Raw genomic sequence first — 12,748 nt, 5'->3', positions numbered from 1 at the left:
TTGGGGCGGTAAGCAAATGAAAGCGGTCTAGGGTGACAGGTATGGTGGAGGTGATATGATCCTTGACGAGTCGCTCAAAGCACTTCATCATGACAGAAGTGAGTGCTACGGGGTGATATTAATTTAGTTCAGTTACCTTCGCTTTCTTGGGTACAGGAACAATGGTTGCCATCTTGAAGCATGTGGGGACAGCAGACTGGGATAGTGAGAGATTGAATATGTCCGTAAACACACCATTCAGCTGGTTTGCGCATGCTCTAAGGAAGCACCTAGGGATGCCGTTTGGCACTGCAGCCTTGAAAGGGTTAACACGTTTAAATCTCTTACACACAGTTCTTGGTGGCTGGCCATGCCGGTGGCACTGTGTTATCCACAACGCGGGCAAAGAATGTGTTTATCTTGTCTGGAATCAAGACGTCGGTGTCGGCGACATGGCTGGTTTTCCTTTTGTAGTCTGTGAATGTCTGTAGACCCTGCCACATACATCTCGTGTCTTAGCCGTTGAATTGCGCCACCACTTTGTCTCGATACTGATGTTTTGCCTTTTTGATTGCCTTGCGGAGGGAATGACTACTCTGTTTGTATTCTGCCATATTCCCTGTGACCTTGCCATAGTTAAATGCAGCTGTTCGTGCTTTCAGTTTTGCTCGAATGCTGCCATCTATCCACAGTTTCTGTTTAGGGTAGGTTTTAGTAGTCACAGTGGTTACAACATATCCTATATACTCCTTGATAAACTCAGTAACCGTATCAGTGTACACATCCATATTATTCTCAGAAGCTATCAGGAACACATCCGAGGCCGCGTGATCAAAACAATCTTGAAATGTGGATTCCGATTGGTCAGACCAGCGTTGAATAGTCCTTAGAACGGGTACATTCTGTTTGACTTTCCGCCTATAGGAAGGGAGGAGCAAAATGGAGTCATGGTCAGATTTGCCGAAAGAAGGGTGGGGGAGGGCCTTGTATGCACCCGGAAGCTAGGGTAACAATGGTGCAGTGGTTTTCCAGCGCGAGTGCTACAGTCAATATGCTGATATAATTTAGGTAGCCTTTTTCTCAACTATGCTTTGTTATGGTTTCCAGTTTGCGTAAAGTCGAGTGAAGTTCCTTGAGGGCCGTCATGGTATCGGCTTGAGGGGGGATATACACGGCTGTGACACTAACCGAGGAGAATTCCGGTAATACGGTCGTCATTTGATTGTGAGGTATTCTCGTTCTGGTGAACAAAAGGACTTGAGCTGCTGTATGTTATTACAATTACACCATGAATAATTAGTCATGAAACATACACCCCTGCCCTTCTTCCCGGAGAGATGTTTATTCCTGTCAGGGGCGATGCACAGAGAATCCAGGTGGCTGGACCAACTCCGACAGTTTATCCCAAGAAAGCCATGTTTCCGTGAAACAGAGTGTGATACAATCCCAGATGTCTCTCTGGAAAGCAACCCTTGCCCTGATCTCGTCAACTTGGCTATCTAGGAACTGAAAATTAGCAAGTAATATATTCAGAAGCAGTGGGAGGTGTGCGTGTCTCCTACGACTGACTGGAAGACCGCTCCGAATTCCTCTTCTCCAGCGGTGTTGTTTTGAGTTGGCCTCTGGAATCAGTTCAAATGCCCTAGGTGGTGCGAACAAAGTATTCTCTTTGTGAATGTCGCATTCCTGGTCATAATGCTGGTGAGTTACCGGCTGTATGTAATAACACATAACATTTTTGGGGTGAACAATATACGAAATAACACATAAAAAGCAAAATACTGCAAAGTTTCCTGTCGCACCCCATTTTTTAAATTAAAAACACAATAACATATGCACTATACACACACGTATAATGGATTTTGTGTTGTGGAAATGTGGTAGTAGAGTAGGGGCCTGAGGGTACACACTTAATATGTTGTGAAATCTGTTGTGAGTGTATTTTAATTTTGTTAAATTGTGTTATTACATACAGCCGGTAGCTCACCAGCATTATGACCAGGAATGCGACATTCACAAAGAGAATACTAATGTTAACGGTACAGGTTCCCCAATGGGAACCAAGCCCCCCCGCTCAACTCAAACCGTGGCGCACAGAATGCAAAAATATTCTTAGAAATATTTAACCTCAACACATTAACAAGTCCAATAGCACAACCTTGTTCATCTACCCAGCGAGTCAGATTTCTAAAATGTTTTACGGCGAAAACATAGCACATATTTATGTCAAACCACCACAGACACACAGACGATATGCAGCCATTTTGTTAAGCAAAAGACACAATCACAAACGCAGGATTAAAAGAAAAATAATTCACTAACCTTTTGAAAATCTTCATCAGATGACAGTAATAGGACATGTTACACAGTACATTTATGTTTTTTTCAATAATATGCAATTTATATCCATAAATCTCCATTTACATTGAGCCATGTTCAAAAAATGCTACAGAAATGTACGGAGAAATTATAGATAGCTCCGCCAGATAACGCCAGATAACAGCAATACACATCATAAACTTTGACTAAATATACATGTTCTACATATAGTTAGAAAGATACACTGCTTCTTAATGCAACCACTGTGTTACATTTATTTTTAACGTTACAGAATTCGTTCACTTATGCAATAATCTGAGGCGGCACTCAGACATAAGCAATATTTCTCTGCTATGTTGGAGTCAACAGAAATACAAAATTACAACATAAATATTCCCTTACCTTTGATGGTCTTCGATCAGAATGTAGTGGAAGGAGTCAAACTTACCCAATACATCGTTTCGTTTCAGGTTGTGTGTCCTTGTATTAGCATATGCTAACAGCTTCAGCTCAAATGCACCCAAAATGACTTCTGGTCCCGCACAGTTGCGTATCAAAACTTCAAAATTACATATTATATGTTGACTAAACTGGTCAAACTAAGTGCAGAATCAAGCTTTAGGATGTTATTAACGTACAAAACAATTGGCGATTCAACCAAAAGAACGCAACTCTTCTCAGACGAGCTGGAACAAAGAGTGCCCTGTGTACAATTGCGCCAGGACACGCAGCTAAATTCTCATGACACTTCAGTATTTTGCCCGCCAACGGGCCAAAGCTCACGGGATTTTCTCCATTACTCGCCTTATTGAAAGAACACATCACGCGGAAGACACAGAAACTGTTCCCAGATCCGTAGCTGGTTGGGAAGGGTGGGGGCCATGGCGTCAAAGTTGGGACAACTTTCCTGATGAGAGAGAGAGTTTGGGAGAATGGCTGCCCTGTGAGTTCTGCATTACATACAGACATAATTCGAACGGTTTTAGAAGCTTTAGAGTGTTTTCTATTCAATAATAATTATTATATGCATATATTAGCAATTTTGGACAGACATTTTTTCTGTTTACTATGGGCACGCAATTCCTCCAAAGGGGGCAGTATTGTGCATGTAGCTGGACCCCAGGAAGAGTAGCTGCTTCCTTTGATGAAAAGCCAAAATGAGTATTACGTCCTGGCATTTCACATACAATAAAACTAGATTTCTTTCACAAACCCAAAATGCCTACTATTTAGAACATAATTACGGGTAATCGATATGGCGTGACACTTACATTTACATTTACATTTAAGTCATTTAGCAGACGCTCTTAAAGCTGCTCAAAAAAAATGTATACATTCGTAAGAAATATAATGTCCTTTGTGAAATGTTCATGCATAGCTCATAAGGTATTAAATGTGGTTATAATGCATTACTCAGATGGTATTCATAGGAAGTGTTACTGCAGGGTCCTTATGAAATAATTTGTTGTTTGATAGTTTGGTTGTGGACCTCCTGTCATAAAACCCTCCCCATCAGAAGGACAAACGCGTGGGAGACAGCACCCCTGGTGTTCCCACATAACCAGTGTGTGTGTTCCCACACACTGAGTAATGGTGATTGGCCAACCCACCATGCAGGTTTGCATTTTTCATCATGAATCTTGTTCTGGAGGCAGCTCTGCAATGATCATTAAACCCAACCATAACCATAACCTTAACCCTAACCATAACCACATGCTAACCCTAATAACTAACCTTAAATTAAGACCAAACATATAATTTTAGTTCATACATTTTTACAATATAGCCAATTTTGACTGGCCTGTGAGGGGAAGTCGCTCAGTTCTGCCTCCAGTACAAGATTCATGACAATAAATGTCAACCTTCACCAACCACACATGTTTCTGTCTGTTTGTGTGTGTGTGTGTGTGTGTGTGCCTGCTCTCACTTCCAAATCAATATTGACTGTCAACAAAATTAATATCTTCAATCACTAATAGGCCAAAACTATTGATAAAAGGAGAGGAATTTCACACATTCAAATGTGATACAGGAGCTGGACAATTACATATTATAGCAGTTAAAATACAAGGCAATGGCCATTCACTATTTCCTGTCAAAGCTTGTGATGAAACAAACTTTCAATCACAATGGTGTTTCTCAGGTTAGAGAAACCACAGTACCCTAGAACCCTACACCTAACAGCACCATGGACAGCTCCTAACAAGCTATAGGCCGTAATTCAATTCAAGGTGTGTAATAGCGAGAGAGGAAGTGATGAAAAGATGAAGAGAAGGGAGAGAGCAGGTAACAAGAGAGAGAGGTAACAAGGGAGAGAGGTAACAAGCAACAAGGGAGAGAGGTAACAGGTAGAGTTGGTTCCCCCTTTGCTGCTATAACAGCCTCCACTCTTCTGGGAAGGCATTCCACTAGATGTTGGAATATTGCTGCAGGGATTTGCTTGCTTTCAGCCACAAGACCTTTAGTGAGGTCTGGCACTGATGCTGCGTGATTAGGCCTGGCCCGCAGTCGGCATTCCAATTCATTCCAAAGCTGTTTGATAGTGTTGAAGTCAGGGTTCTGTGCAGGCCAGTCAAGTTCTTTCACACTGATCTCGACAAACCATTTGTGTATGGACCTCGCTTTGTGCACGATAGCATTGTGATGCTGAAACAGGAAAGGGCCTTCCATAAACTGTTGCCACAAAGTTGGAAGCACAGAATCGTCCCGAATGTAATTGTATGTTGTTGTGTTAAGATTTCCCTTCACTGGAACTAAGAGGCCTAGCCCGAACCATGAAAAACAGCCCCACACATTATTTTTCCTCAACCAAAATCTACAGTTGGCACTATGCATTCGGCAGGTAGAATTCTCCAGGAATCTGCCAAACCCAGAATCGTCCGTTGGACTGCCAGATGGTGATATCACTTTTCAGAGAACACATTTCCACTGCTCTAGAGTCCAATGGCGTCGAGCTTTGCACCACTCCAGCCGACGCTTGGTATTGCGCATGGTGATGTTAGGCTTGTGTGCGGCTGCTCGGTCATGGAAACCAATATCATGAAGCTCCCAACGCACAGCTCTTGTTGCTTCCAGAGGCAGTTTGGAACTTGGTAGTGTGGGTTGCAACCGATGACAGACGATTTGTATACGCTACGTGCTTCAACACTTGGCGGTCCCATTCTGTAAGTTTGTGTGGCTTACCACTTCGCGGCTAAGCCATTGTTGCTCCTAGATGTTTCCACTTCACAATAACAGGACTTACAGTAGCAGTGCAGAAATTTGACAAACTGACTTGTTGGAAAAGTGACATCCTGTGACAGTGCCATGTTAAACGTTACTGAGCTCTTCAGTAAGGGCATTCTACTGCCCATGTTTGTCTATGGAGATTGCACGGCTGTGTGCGTGATTTTATACACCTGCCAGCAGCGAGTATGGTTGACATAGCCTAATCCACAAATGTGAAGAGGTGTTCACATATTTTTGTATATATAGTGTATATACAGTCGTGGCCAAAATTTTTGAGAATTACACAAATATACATTTTCACAAAGTCTGCTGCCTCAGTTTGTATGATGGCAATTTGCATTAACTCCAGAATGTTATGAAGACTGATCAGATGAATTGCAAAGTCCCTCTTTGCCATGCAAATTAACTGAATTCCCCAAACTTTTTTTTCAGCCACTGCATTTCAGCCCTGCCACACTAGGACCAGCTGACATCAAGTCAGGGATTCTCTCGTTAACACAGGTGTGCGTGTTGACGAGGACAAGGCTGGAGGTCACTCTGTCATGCTGATTGAGTTCAAATAACAGACTGGAAGCTTCAAAAGGAGGGTGGTGCTTGGAATCATTGTTCTTCCTTTGTCACCCATGGTTACCTGCAAGGAAGCACATGCCGTCATCATTGCTTTGCACAAAAAGGGCTTTACACGCAAGGATATTGCTGAAAGTAAGATTTCACCTAAATCAACCATTTATCGGATCATCAAGAACTTCAAGGAGAGCGGTTCAATTGTGTGAAGAAGGCTTCAGAGGGACCGAGAAAGTCCAGCAAGCACCAGGACCGTCTCCTAAAGTCGATTCGGCTGTGGGATCGGGGCATCACCAGTACAGAGCTTGCTCAGGAATGGCAGCAGGCAGGTGTGAGTGCATCTGCACGCACAGTGAGGCAAAGATTTTTGGATGATGGCTTGGTGTCAAGAAGGGCAGCAAAGAAGCCACTTCTCTCCAGGAAAAAACGAAAAAACATAATGGATACACTGATATTCTGCAAAAGGTACAGGGATTGGACTGCTGAGGACTGGGGTAAAGTCATTTTCTTCACTTTCCGATTGTTTGGGGCATCTGGAAAAAAGCTTTTCTGGAGAAGACAAGGTGAGCGCTACCATCAGTCCTGTGTCATGCCAACAGTAAAGCATCCTGAGACCATTCATGAGTGGGGTTGCTTCTCAGTCAAGGGAGTGGGCTCACTCACAACTTTGCCTAAGTACACAGCCATGAAAAAAGAATGGTACCAACCATCCAGGAACAGTTTGGTGACAAACAATGCCGTTTCCAGCATGATGGCGTACCTTGCCATAAGGCAAAATTGATAACTAAGTGGCTCGGGAAACAAAACTTCAATATTTTGGTGTCCATGACCAGGAAACACCCCAGACCTTTATTTTGTTGAGAACTTGTGGTCAATCCTCAAGAGGTGGGTGGAAACACAAAAACCCACAAACTCCAAGCAAATTACCAGGATGTCATACTCATTTCGGCTTCTCATGTAGAATGAATAAATTGTAAACTTTTCTGTAATTCCATACCCACAACGCATTCAAACTGGATAAAAGGAGCGCTTCGAGATTTGATAGTTCTCTGAAAGTAAACAAAATAATAATTGAAGATGGAAAAGAAGACGAGCAAAGAGTCTGTTGCAGTCGTCAAATGTAAGTAGTTGTTCGTTGTCCTTAAAAGGATCACAACTATTAAATTGTACATCTTTGAAAACAGATTGTTATTTGAAGCCTGCCATGCCTTTACTTTAGCTGAATAGCAAACCTTAGCTACATGCTTTAGTAGGACATGAAGTTAGCTGGATTCCCGATAAGTTTGCTGTTGTTGAGTGACAACTTCTGATATAACCAAGCCAGCCAGTTAGCTAGCTACTTGCTGTAAACACCAACAGTTTAACACTGTTGCAGTGTCTAATGAAAAAGTTCAGCATCTATACTGAACAAAAATATAAACATAACATGCAACAATGTCAAAGATTTTACTGATTTACAGTTCATAAGAAAATCATTCGGCCCTAATATGTGGATTTCACATGACTGGGAATACAGATATGCATCTGTTGGTCACAGATATCGTAAAATAAATGGGCATCAGGATCTCGTCATTGTTGCTGGGGATATTAACAATGCTAATCCGAAAACAAGACTCCCTAAAATGTATCAGCATATCGATTGCGCCACCAGGTGCTGGCGAAACCTTGGATCACTGTTATTCTAACTTCCGCGACGCATATAAGGCCCTGCCCCGCCCCCCTTTCGGAAAAGCTGACCACGACTCCATTTTGATGATCCCTGCCTACAGACAGAAACTAAAACAAGAATCTCCCACACTGAGGTCTGTCCAACGCTGGTCCGACCAAGCTGATTCCAAACTCCAAGACTGCTTCCATCACGTGGACTGGGACATGTTTCGTATTGCATCAGGCAACAACATTGACGAATACGCTGATTCGGTGTGCGAGTTCATTAGAACGTGCGTTGAAGATGTTTCATTCCCATAGCAACAATTAAAACATTCCCTAACCAGAAACCGTGGATTGATGGCAGCATTCGCGTGAAACTGAAAGCGCGAACCACTGCTTTTAATCAGAGCAAGGTGACTGGTAACATGACCGAATACAAACAGTGCAGCTATTCCCTCCGTAAGGCTATCAAACAAGCTAAGCGTCAGTATAGAGACAAAGTAGAATCTCAATTCAACGGCTCAGACACAAGAGGTATGTGGCAGTGTCTACAGTCAATCACGGACTACAAGATGAAATCCAGCTCAGTCACGGACCAGGATGTCTTGCTCCCAGGCAGACTAAATAACTTTTTTGCCCGCTTTGGTACTGGACTTCCTGACCGGCCGCCCCCAGGTGGTGAGGGTAGGCAACAACATCTCCACCCTGCTGATCCTCAACACTGGGGCCCCACAAGGGTGCGTTCTGAGCCCTCTCCTGTACTCCCTGTTCACCCACGACTGCGCGGCAACGCACGCCTCCAACTCAATCATCAAGTTTGCGGACGACAACAGTGGTAGGCTTGATTACCAACAACGACGAGACGGCCTACAGGGAGGAGGTGAGGGCCCTCGGAGTGTGGTGTCAGGACAATAACCTCACACTCAATGTCAACAAAACTAAGGAGATGATTGTGGACTTCAGGAAACAGCAGAGGGAACACCCCCCTATCCACATCGATGAAACAGTAGTGGAGAGGGTAGTAAGTTTTAAGTTCCTCGGCATACACATCACAGACAAACTAAATTGGTCCACTCACACAGACAGCATCGTGAAGAAGGCGCAGCAGCGCCTCTTCAACCTCAAGAGGCTGAAGAAATTCGGCTTGTCACCAAAAACACTCACAAACTTCTACAGATGCACAATCGAGAGCATCCTGGCGGGCTGTATCACCGGCTGGTACGGCAACTGCTCCGCCCACAACCGTAAGGCTCTCCAGATTGTAGTGAGTTCTGCACAACGTATCACCAGGGGCAAACTACCTGCCCTCCAGGACACCTACACACCCGATGTTACAGGAAGGCCATAAAGATCATCAAGGACAACACCCACCCGAGCCACTGCCTGTTCACCCCGCTATCATCCAGAAGGCGAGGTCAGTACAGGTGCATCAAAGCTGGGACCGAGAGACTGAAAAACAGCTTCTATCTCAAGGCCATCAGACTGTTAAACAGCAACCACTAACATTGAGTGGCTGCTGCCAACACACTGACTCAACTCCAGGCACTTCAATAATGGGAATTGATGGGAAAGGATGTAAAATATATCACTAGCCACTTTAAACAATGCTACCTAATATAATGTTTACATACCCTACATTATTCATCTCATATGTATACGTATATACTGTACTCTATCATCTACTGCATCCTTATGTAATACATGTATCACTAGCCACTTTAACTATGCCACTTTGTTTACATACTCATCTCATATGTATATACTGTACTCGATACCATCTACTGTATCTTGCCTATGCTGCTCTGCACCATCACTCATTCATATCTTTATGTACATATTATTTATCCCCTTACACTGTGTATAAGATATTAGTTTTGGAATTGTTAGTTAGATTACTTGTTGTTTATTACTGCATTGTCGGAACTGGAAGCACAAGCATTTCGCTACACTCGCATTAACATCTGCTAACCATGTGTATGTGACAAATAAAATTTGATTTGATTTGATGTGATGGTATCTCTGTGCATTCAAATTAATATTGATAAAATGCAATTTTGTTCATTGTTTGTAGCTTATGCCTGCCCATACCATAACTCCACACAATCATGGGGCACTCTGTTCACAACGTCGACATCAGCAAACCGCTCGCCCACACAATGCCTCTGGTTGACATTCCTGCAGTCAGCATGCTAATTGCGCACTCCCTCAAAACTTCAGACATCTGTGGCATTGTGTTGTGTGACGTAACTGCACATTTAGAGGTTACTTGTATTGTCCCCAGCACAAGGTGCACCTGTGTAATGATCATGCTGTTTAATCAGCTTCTTGATATGCCACACCTGTCAGGTGAATGGACTATATTGACAAAGGATAAATACTCACTAACAGGGATGTAAACATATTTGTGCACAACATTTTAGAGAAATAAGCTTTTTGTGCAATTGGAACATTTCTGGAATATTTTATTTCAGCTCAGAATACATAGGACCAACACTTTGCATGATGCATTTCTGTTTTTGTTCAGTGGAGTTTGTATGGCTATAGGATTGCGATAGTGAAATATTCATTGGGCTGCTAATAATAATAAAAACTAAGGGCTATCGATACACTTGTCTACTCATTCATTGCAGCTGCAGTGTGAGTGGAAGTAGAAAGAAGCGTGTTTCATGTTTTGTATTAGTATTGAATAAAACAGTGTTGAAAGTGCTGAATAAAATTTATGAACTCATTCATAAAAACAGCACCTCTTTGCTGTATTCTTTGACAGTCTCTCTCTGGTCATGATTTTAAAAGTTATGATATCTCAGGTCAGCTATTATCAATCATTGCTGTGGTGGATAGTAGTGGAAGCTGCAGGTAGACACAGTGATTTGAGCTATACGATTGGTCAGCGCAAGGTTTCTGAATTAATTGCACCTACTGCCAACAGCACAACATGAAAAAAAGGAGAGCATGCCTTTATGACGTTATCGTTGGCTTTTCTAAAGACATTTTTGGTGATCGACTAGGAATGCCTTAAAGATTTACCAGCGATCGACCAACCGGTGGAGCATCTTTTATTCCACCCCCCCAAAAAATTGTCAATAAAGGTTATGGATTAAATCCCTTTAGCGGGATCGATTTGACAACATCCGGTAAAATGGCAGAGCGCCAAATTCAAATGAAATTACTATAAATATTAAACTTTCATGATATCACACATGCAATACACCAAATTGAAGCTACACTTGTTGGTAATAGAGCCAACGTGTCAGATTTCAAAAAGGCTTTACGGCGAAAGCAAACCATGCTATTATCTGAGGACAGCACCCTATCAAACAAAGACAGACGATCATAATTCAACCCTCCAGGCGTGACACGAAACTCAGAAAAAAAGATTTAATTCATGCCTAACCTTTGACAAGCTTCTTCTGTTGGCACTCCAATATGTCCCATAGACATCACAAATGGTTCTTTCGTTCCATTAAGTCCATCCTTATATATCCAAAATGATCATTTGGCACGTTTTATTCCAGAAAAACACCAGTTCCAACTTGCACAACATGACTTCAAAATATCTCATACGTTACCTGTAATCTTTGTCCAAACATATCAAACAACTTTCCTAATACAACTTTAGGTATGTTTTTACGTAAATAATCAATAAAATTTAACAAACTGCGTTCAATACCGGAGGAAACAAAGTGGAGCGTGCTTTTCAGGTCATGCGCCTCTATCAAAAAGTACACTTCACTCGACCCTCGTACTGAACAGGGCTACTTCTTCATTATGCAAAGGAAAAACATCAACCAATTTCTAAAGACTGTTGACATCCAGTGGAAGCGATAGGAACGGCAAGCAACTGCCTTAGAATTCTAGATTTCCAATGAAAAGCCATTGAAAAGAGAGTGACCTCAAAATAAAATTTCATGGATGGTTTGTCCTCGGGGTTTCGCCTGCCAAATAAGTTATGTTATACTCACAGACATCATTCAAACAGTTTTAGAAACTTCAGAGTGTTTACTATCCAAATAACATACATATCCTAGCTTCTGGCCCTGAGTAGCAGGCAATTTACTTTGGGCACACTTTTCATCCGGACGTGAAAATACCGCCCCCTAGCCTTAAGAAGTTTTAAGCCAGATATGATGTGTGATAGGCCTGTTGAACATTTCGCAGCCACGACACAGCAACAGTATGGGACCAGAGATAATTGGCTGCTTTTCAAAGCCTTTTAGGGTGTTGATGAGATCAACAAAATTTTGTTAGATCTTAGTTACCCTTTTTGATATTTTTTGATCCCACATGCACTAAGAGTGCAGCATCCCTTGGCAGCTGTTGCAGGACGGATGTAAGAAATATTTTGGAGGATGAAGGGGCAGGAATCTCTGGAAGCAGGTGAGCGAGTCTGTTGGTCAGCAAGATGGGCCATTTAGGCCAAATTCACCAAAGATTGCTGCATTGTTCTGTGCTTACGGTGCGTGACGTGCCTCCGCTGGGATGGGCGGGTGTGATATGAGGGGCGAGATAACTTCGCTAAGGAGGGGTCTCTGCAGGGGTGCCCTCGCCAGACAGTCAGAAAGTGTCGACATGCTGGCAAGGCAGTGGCATGATGACCAGGCTGAGGAGTAAAAAGGCAAAGCTCTTAGAGTGGGACTTATCCAGGATACGCTGCAATGTCTTTTGGAGGAATCAGCATAAAGTCAATCCACACAGTGTGATAGATAGTTAGATTGAATCACACAGTTTGTAGGATCACCACAGTCATAGGCAGTAAGCTAGAACCCAACCACAGACTAGAAACCAGCCAGCACTAGGACCCACAATAAACAAAACCAAGGCACAAAACTCCCCAGCATAACTACAGCATTGGAATGACTGTTCATTTAATGCAATGTTAGTTTCTATCTGAAATGTTATAGCATGAATGGGTCTAGCTAGTTTCAATATATATAACCAGTTATGTTAAAAGTAGACCAATGGTAAGCTACACTTGATAAAGTATGTGACAGATAGGTCACACATAGCA

Source organism: Oncorhynchus masou, chromosome 1 (assembly GCF_036934945.1).
Source record: "Oncorhynchus masou masou isolate Uvic2021 chromosome 1, UVic_Omas_1.1, whole genome shotgun sequence".
NCBI lineage: Eukaryota > Metazoa > Chordata > Actinopteri > Salmoniformes > Salmonidae > Oncorhynchus > Oncorhynchus masou.
Note: the sequence above shows the minus strand (reverse complement) of the source record.